The sequence below is a fragment of the Podarcis pityusensis genome (assembly GCF_964106645.2).
Source record: "Podarcis pityusensis genome assembly, chromosome: 2".
NCBI classification, from domain to species: Eukaryota; Metazoa; Chordata; class Lepidosauria; order Squamata; family Lacertidae; genus Podarcis; species Podarcis pityusensis.
Window position 1 is genome coordinate 97,424,936 of NC_138029.1, and position 7,561 is coordinate 97,432,496.

The window sequence follows — 7,561 nt, forward strand, 5'->3', positions numbered from 1 at the left end:
ACATCTATTCAGAACTGCATTTATTATTGGGTTCTCTCTCTCTCTTTTTTTAAAAAAAATTAAGTGTTCTTCAAGGCCACCACCCTGAAATGCTATTTTTATACATAAAGCAAACATTTGTCTATACAGTGGTGCCCCGCAAGACGAATGCCTCGCAAGACGGAAAACCCGCTAGATGAAAGGGTTTTCCGTTTTGGAGGTGCTTCGCAAAACAAATTTCCTATGGGCTTGCTTCGCAAGACGAAAATGTCTTGCGAGTTCCTGCGGGGTTTTTTTCCTTTCCCCCCCCTTTTTCCCAAGCCGCTAAGCTGCTTATCAGCTGATCCGCTAAGCCGCTAAGCCGCTTAACAGCTGATCCGTTAAGCCACTAAGCCGCTTATCAGCTGATCCGCTAAGCCGCTTATCAGCTGATCCGCTAAGCCCGCTAAGCCGCTAATAGCGCTAACCCGCTAAACCGCTAATGGGCTTGCTTCGCAAGACTAAAAAACCGCAAGACGAAGAGACTCGTGGAACGGATTCTTTTCGTCTTGCGAGGCACCACTGTATTTTTCAAAGACCTAACAGTACAGTATGTCCACAGTATTTACAGAATCAGGACTGAAGAAGCCATTACTAAAATTTCAAAAAGGGCTCATAAATCGCTTTCGTCTCGTTGAGGAAACATTGGAGAGGCAACTCAGCACTGAACATCACAAGATGCTCTAGTCAAACTAAGGCCCAGGGGCCTGCCCCGGCCCAATTGCCTTCTAAATCCGGCCTGCGGATGGTCTGGGAATCAGTGTGTTTTTACATGAGTAGAATGTGTCCTTTTATTTAAAATACATCTCTGGGTTATTTGTGGGGCATAGGAATTCATTCACTCCCCCCCCCCAAATATAGTCCAGTCCCCCAGAAGGTCTGAGGGACAGTGGACCGGCCCTCCTGAAAAAGTTTGCTGACCCCTGTTCTAGAATATGTCACTGTCATTCTCTAACTTTATTTTATTTGGCTTCCATAGCAACATAGTAATGTCCCTCTTAGACATAGGCATGAACCATGTGCAATAAAACCATACCATTTAGCAACCATACCTGCGTTGGTGGGATGTCTTTCCTTTTGGTCTGTTGCCAGCAACGGAGATGACTCAGGAGGTGACAATGAACAACCAGGAACAAGACCTTGGAGTCATAGTGGGTAGCTCAATGATGATGTTGACCCACCAGGGTGCAACAGCTGTGAAAAAGGCAAATTCCATGCTAGGGATCATTAGGCATGGAATTGAAAATAAAACTGCCAATCTCATTATGTTGTCATACAAATCTATGTTGTGGCCGTATTTGGAACACTGTGTACAGTTCTGGTCATCTTGCCTCAAAGAGGATATTGTAGAATTGGGAAAGGGTTTAGAAAGAGGCAACCAAAATGATGAATGGGGTAAAGTTTGGCACGTCTTAGTTTAGAGAAAAGGTTGGCATGATAGAAGTCTATAAAATTATGCAAAGCATGAAAAAAATAAGAGAAGTTTTTCTCTCTTTCATAACACTAGCTTCTCCACGCCAGCCACTCTTGGATGGCACTGATGGTATATGAGTACAACTCAGAGTGACTTTTAGCCTGATTGGCACCGAAACAGTCTTGGCTGCCCTGATGAACAATGCATACTGGCAAAAAGGCAAGGGAGTGTCGTGTTGGCAATTTCCCAGGATTTCTCATTGGTATCTGACACCCACCAGCTACGGTATCCTTCTGGACTCATCCTGGTATCCTTAGGATACCTCGGCTCCCGAACGCCTTGGGAGTCGAAAGTTCCGGCTCCCAAACAATCAAAACCCGGAAGTGATTGTTCTGGTTTTTGAATGTTCTTTTGGAAGCCGAGCATCCAACAGGGCTTCCTTGCAGCCGTGCTTTGGAAGTCGAACGTTTTGGGAGTCATATGGACTTCCGGAATGGATTCTGTTCAACTTCCGAGATACGACTGTAATTCTTTTCCTACCTGCCGGATTAACTCCTGAAAGTGGTGCTGGGGAATTCTCACTCTTTGTTTTCTGACACTTGTGCTGTGAAATACTGCAGTGCCGTTTTTGTCCCCCGTGCCATGAAACATACTGCAACAACAGCACTAAATGAGGTCGTTTGGAGTGAGGTGTTGTAACAGTCATAAATTATATTTCCATTGCTATAGTGGAAGTGTGGAACAGGTACCTCTGTTAGCATTTCCCTCCTCCGTTGCTGATGTGTGATTGTTACATCACATGTCTGTGTTTACTTTCTAGGCTTGGAAAGCTTGAGAACGGAAGCTAGCCTTATCTCTTCCGCTCTGTTGTGTTTTTGTACTTTTTACTTTCTGTTCTCTCTCGGAGCTGAAGTGAGAGGACGCCATGATCACTTTGTCTCATATATACTGCTTAATAAAAGCTTAGAATGAGCACACCAATCTCCACTTCGTTTCTGCTAATCTCTGCTGAGTGTGCGTACACATAGGCATATGCATCGCTGGAGTGCCCAGGGACTGATAATTTGTGGACATCCCGGAGCTGTGCAACATCAGGAAGACGTCCAGAGAGATTTGTCTCATCGCGGGGGCTGTGTATTCTGCCAACCTCATGGTGTAGTTAATGGACTGGATGAAGGTGGACAAACCTATAAACCCAGAGTTAATCCTGACAAAATGTAAGTACAGTTAGGGAGGGGGGGTGTCACTGGATCTGGGTGGTGACGTTCCTCTTGGTTTTTGGGTTGCATTCCCCGTTGACAATTCAAGTTTGCAGCTTTGGGATGCCCCTTGATCTAGCCCTTATTTGGTTGGTGTAAGTGGCTTTGTTGACGTGGAGCACCTTTCACCAGTTTAAGCTGGTGCATCTGCTGCAAGTGCCTGGTGACAGCCATGCCCTCGTGGATCTGGAGCTGTCCTTGAAGACTATTCAAACAGTTTTTCTTTTTAAAATAATTAACTAGGTAGCAAGGTTTCTGAGCACAGCTCAATATTACTGCATATGACCTATAAAACCCTATATAGCTTAGGGCAGGCATAGGCAAACTGGGCCCTCCAGATGTTTTGGGACTACAACTCCCATGATCCCTAGCTAACAGGACCAGTGGTCAGGGATGATGGGAATTGTAGTTCCAAAACATCTGGAGGGCCCAGTTTGCCTATGCCTGGCTTAGGGCCATACGTTCTGAAGGACCACCTGATTCAAAGTAGGTTCTTAGACGCCCTGTACCTCCAGGCTCTGATATAGTGTGGTTTTTAATCTGTAATAAAGCCTCTACTGCAGAGGGGCTCTGGTCACAGAATGCCCTCCACTGGAATTTGGTGTCTACACTTCCTTTTTACCTGGTTTCTAAAAAAAATTGTTTTTGCAAGCTTTTAATGAGATGATAATTTTGCGCATTTGTGTGTTTGCTGATTTTACTTTGTTGGCAGGCTTGTGCAGTGATTTCTGCTTTTTCCCTCTCTACCATTTTTGCAGGGTGATGGTGGTGGTTTTTTCAATGTTGAAAGGCAAGATTAAAAAAAACAAAACACAATCCATCTTGCAGCCCCTCACCTGCATCAGATGCTCTTGGTGCACGAGGAGGAGCCATGCCAGATTTGGGTGGGGTAATTAAACTAGGCCTTTTGAACTGTGTGCCTAGAGAAACAATCATATGTCCCTTGCATGTGCACGCATGTTCAGTAACATACAGAGTGGCTGGATAAGTCCTCCCTTCAATGCTCGCTCACTCCGTTTTTCCTTTTCTTTATTTTTCTTGCTTTTGGGCAAAACTGGTATATCTGGACATTTTGAGAATGCTTTTTATTTATGCCCAGATATCTATACGAAAGTATGCCATGTTTAAAACCAGTGGGACTTAATTTGTAAATATCCTTAGGAGTGTGCCATTAAGTTGCTCAATAACTCTGCCTCTTGCTCCAGTGCTGCCACAGTACAGCTCAGTTAGTAGTGCATGAGACTTTTAATCTCAGGGTAGTGGAAGTTCCCTGCATTGCAGGGGGTTGGACTAAACAACCCTCATGGTCCCTTCCAATTCTACGATTCTCTGATTTTGCTCTCATGCGCACAGTGCTTCTGCTTCTGCTCTCGCCTTGGCATAAAAATATGCTTTGGTCCTGTTTAACGCTTCTTCCAAATGAGATGGGCCTCTTCAGTGAAACAGAGGGCTCGATGGCTCCCCGGAGTACAGCTTTGCAGTTAACACAATGCCTTTTAATTGCAAATTCCTCTTAATAAGGATGAAAGGCTGTCCGCTGGGCCAACTAATTAAAGACGCGCCTACAGCAGTAATTACATAGAATTCTGCTGCACTCACTTCATCTGAAGAAACATTTGAAGATGTCAGAAACCTGAGGTAGGAAAAGTTCATATTTCCCATTACCTTAGTCTCTCTCCTCCCTGTGACCCACATGTCTAGTTTTTCCCCTATCCACCTTATACCATTCATTATTAGCAGATTTTGTTTTCTTTTCCTGATCTGTCATGAAATGCCTGAGGTTTGTTAAGAATAGCTCTCTTTTCTCGCTCTTTGTTTTCTTGAAATTTGTGGAAATTTGTGGAAAATCTTGTGTGGACCCAATCTTCTTGTTCTCACTGATGAGTTTGGCATATCTCTTGGCTGTGGGACCACTACTGAAAAGGCCCTGGGAATGCCCTCCCTGTTGAGGTGTGCCTGCCTCCGTCCTTACTAACTTTCAGGAGGAATATGAAAACATTCCTATTTACTCAGGCATTGGGGTGGCTGATGACATCGGCAAGATCCCTGGATGGAGGAATGTTTTAAATTGTAACTGCTATTAGAGATATTTAACTAGTTTTTGCTAATGTTTTGACTGTTTTATAACATTTTTTCTTTGTTTTAAAAATTTGCCGCCCTGGGCTGCATCAGGAGGAAGGTCAGGATATAAATTCAATATGTAATAAATGCTGTAATTGTAGCAATTCAATAAGGCTCAGATGCTTCACAAGGCAAAGCAAGATGGGCCATCTTTGCTAGTCTCAAGCACTTCATGTGAATGTGCAGAACAAATGCATGGAAATGGCTCTAACGATTTCTACTTCGAAGAAACTTACTCTTTTTGAGAACTGTCTACATCACAGCAGAGAAAGTTAGCCTTTTGAATCTATATGATCTTACATGCATGTATCCATCATATTTTTTGTGAGATGTTTCCTCTTTTTTATTTTAAGAATAATAATAAGCACTTATTCAACATCTTCAGAAATGCTATGATTTGAAAGCTAAACCGTGTTCTTCAAGTTCACTTCCAGTTAGAGCAATTGACTCTCTTTTTTTACATCTTCATATTACGCATTGAAAAACATCTGGCTCAAGAATCGCTGACAGCTTAGGAGGATTGAATTGTCCCACTGCGCTAAAGCTGAGGCTGTTACTGTGGATCTCAAAACACTCCTGCCTTGGATAAAAGGATTTAACTGGATGGAAGTAAAACGGGGAGGGGGAACCAGAAGACAGCAACCTGCTACTTGAGAGACAGTACATCAAGGACCTGTATCTGTTACAACTGCCGAGTCTGCCTTCACTCATCTCCTGAATTCCATGTCTTACATATTCTTCAAAGGAAAACTCCAAAGAGATCACACACTTCTATCAGTGCCAATTAATTAAATGTTGTCCTCCTACATAGTGGGTACAAAGGAGCGACAGCTCCCCAAGGACTGTGTCAATGCATTTTTCTGCCAACTGGAAGATGTACAGAGGAGAATGGTTTGTGTGTGTTCCTCCTGCCATGGGATCAACTTGAAGAGTTACGAACCAGGAGTGGGGAGGAGGGAAAGAGACACACACAGAGACTTGTTATAATGCAAATAACTGAATGCAAGAAAGAGACACAATAACTGACATAGTGAATTACTTGTATAAACATTTTCACATATACCTAAATGTCAAAATTTATCTTTTTTCTTTAATTAACAAAAAGAAAGTATCATGAGCAGTTTTGAGCGCAGAACAGTTCATCTTCCCCTTGTGATAATTTCTCATAGGATGCTGGGGGAGTAGGAGGAGAGATGAGGGAAATTAGATAAAAGAAGTAGAGGAGGGATATCCCAAATTTTGATCTAAAAAAATCATCGTCAATCTTAACTACACTTAACTCTGACAGATCTCCTAATTTTCCTAATTTGACAAGTTAATGAAGAATGAAGTTCTGTCGAAAATCTCATGCAACTTGAAACAGACTTAAAATATGTGGTATGCCATTGTGGGTAGCTGACAGGAATTGGGTTTAATGTGTGAACAATGGTTCCTAAACTAAAGAACAGCGTCTCTGCCAGATTTCAAAAGACTAAAATAAGGGGTTAGACTAGATTACTTTTGAGGTATTTTCAAACTTTTGTGAGCCCTAAAGCCTTCCCCCCTGCAAGAGTATGAAATGATCATTCTGGTGGTCATTCTATAGGACAAAAAATTACCATCCTTTCTCTCTTCAGTTTCAAATTCTCTGCCCTTTACCATATCTCTAAGTCCCACAAACGACATACTGGAGCAGGCTCTCTTGAGGTTCCATCTGTAACATCTCTAGGCATCAAGCAGAATTAAATAGTAAGTGGAGAAAGTAGGTGGATAAATGAAGCTGAACGTTAAGACAATTTGGGACAAACTGAAGAAAGCACTTCTTTGCACAGCACATAACTAAACTGTGGAAGTTATGGCTGCCAAGTTGGATGGCTTTAAAAGAGGATTAGACACATACGCGGAAAAGGAAGCTATCTGTAGCTACCAGCCAAGATGTCTATGTACTGCCTTCACTTTTGGAGGCAGGCAGTATGCCTTTTAAGTACCAGTTGCTGAAAACTGCAGGTGGAGAGAGGGCTTCTTATGCTCAGGTGCTGCTTGCAGGCTTCCCATAGGCACCTGGCTGTCCACTGAGAACCAATGAAGGGAAAGTCCTCTGGCTGAGACCCAGTTAGAATAGAAGAACACACTGGGTTAGATCTGTCTTGTATCCTGTGCAGCTATGTGGCCAAACCACTCACTTCCCCTTTCATGTTATAGTAAACTGCACACAGGAAACCGCAGCATCTGCTTGGCTACTTCAGGGTTAATGTTGTAGAGTTGTAAGACTGCCATTGAGTGGGAAAGCCAGTGCTGTCCTTTTGAAGGTCAGCTTATTTTAGTACATAGAGCTCATTCCTAGAAGAGTTAGGAGAAAGCCAGGCCAGTTTGCAGTAGGCAGTCATATTGTAGTTATCATAAAAATCAGATCCATTACATTCATTTTATTTTTATTTTGTTTCATAAAATTTGTACACCGCTTGATTGTAAAAACAACAACAAAAACCCTAAAAACAGTTTGCAAACATTTATGTCTCATCTTTACACCAGGGTTTTCTAGGCAGTGGACAAAATGCTATCTATGGTTAGGTTAGACAGCAACAGCTACAAAACAGAGAAAGCGAAACAAAAATGAGTGGAACAGCAGTGAAACTTAGAACAGCAGTAGTAACATTTTCTAAAATTGCTGATTGAATAAATATATTAAAAGGTCCTTTCCAGAGAATGCATTTTTGCAGGTATTGTTGATACTATTAAAAAAAATAAACATAAGTGTGTCACCTAGATT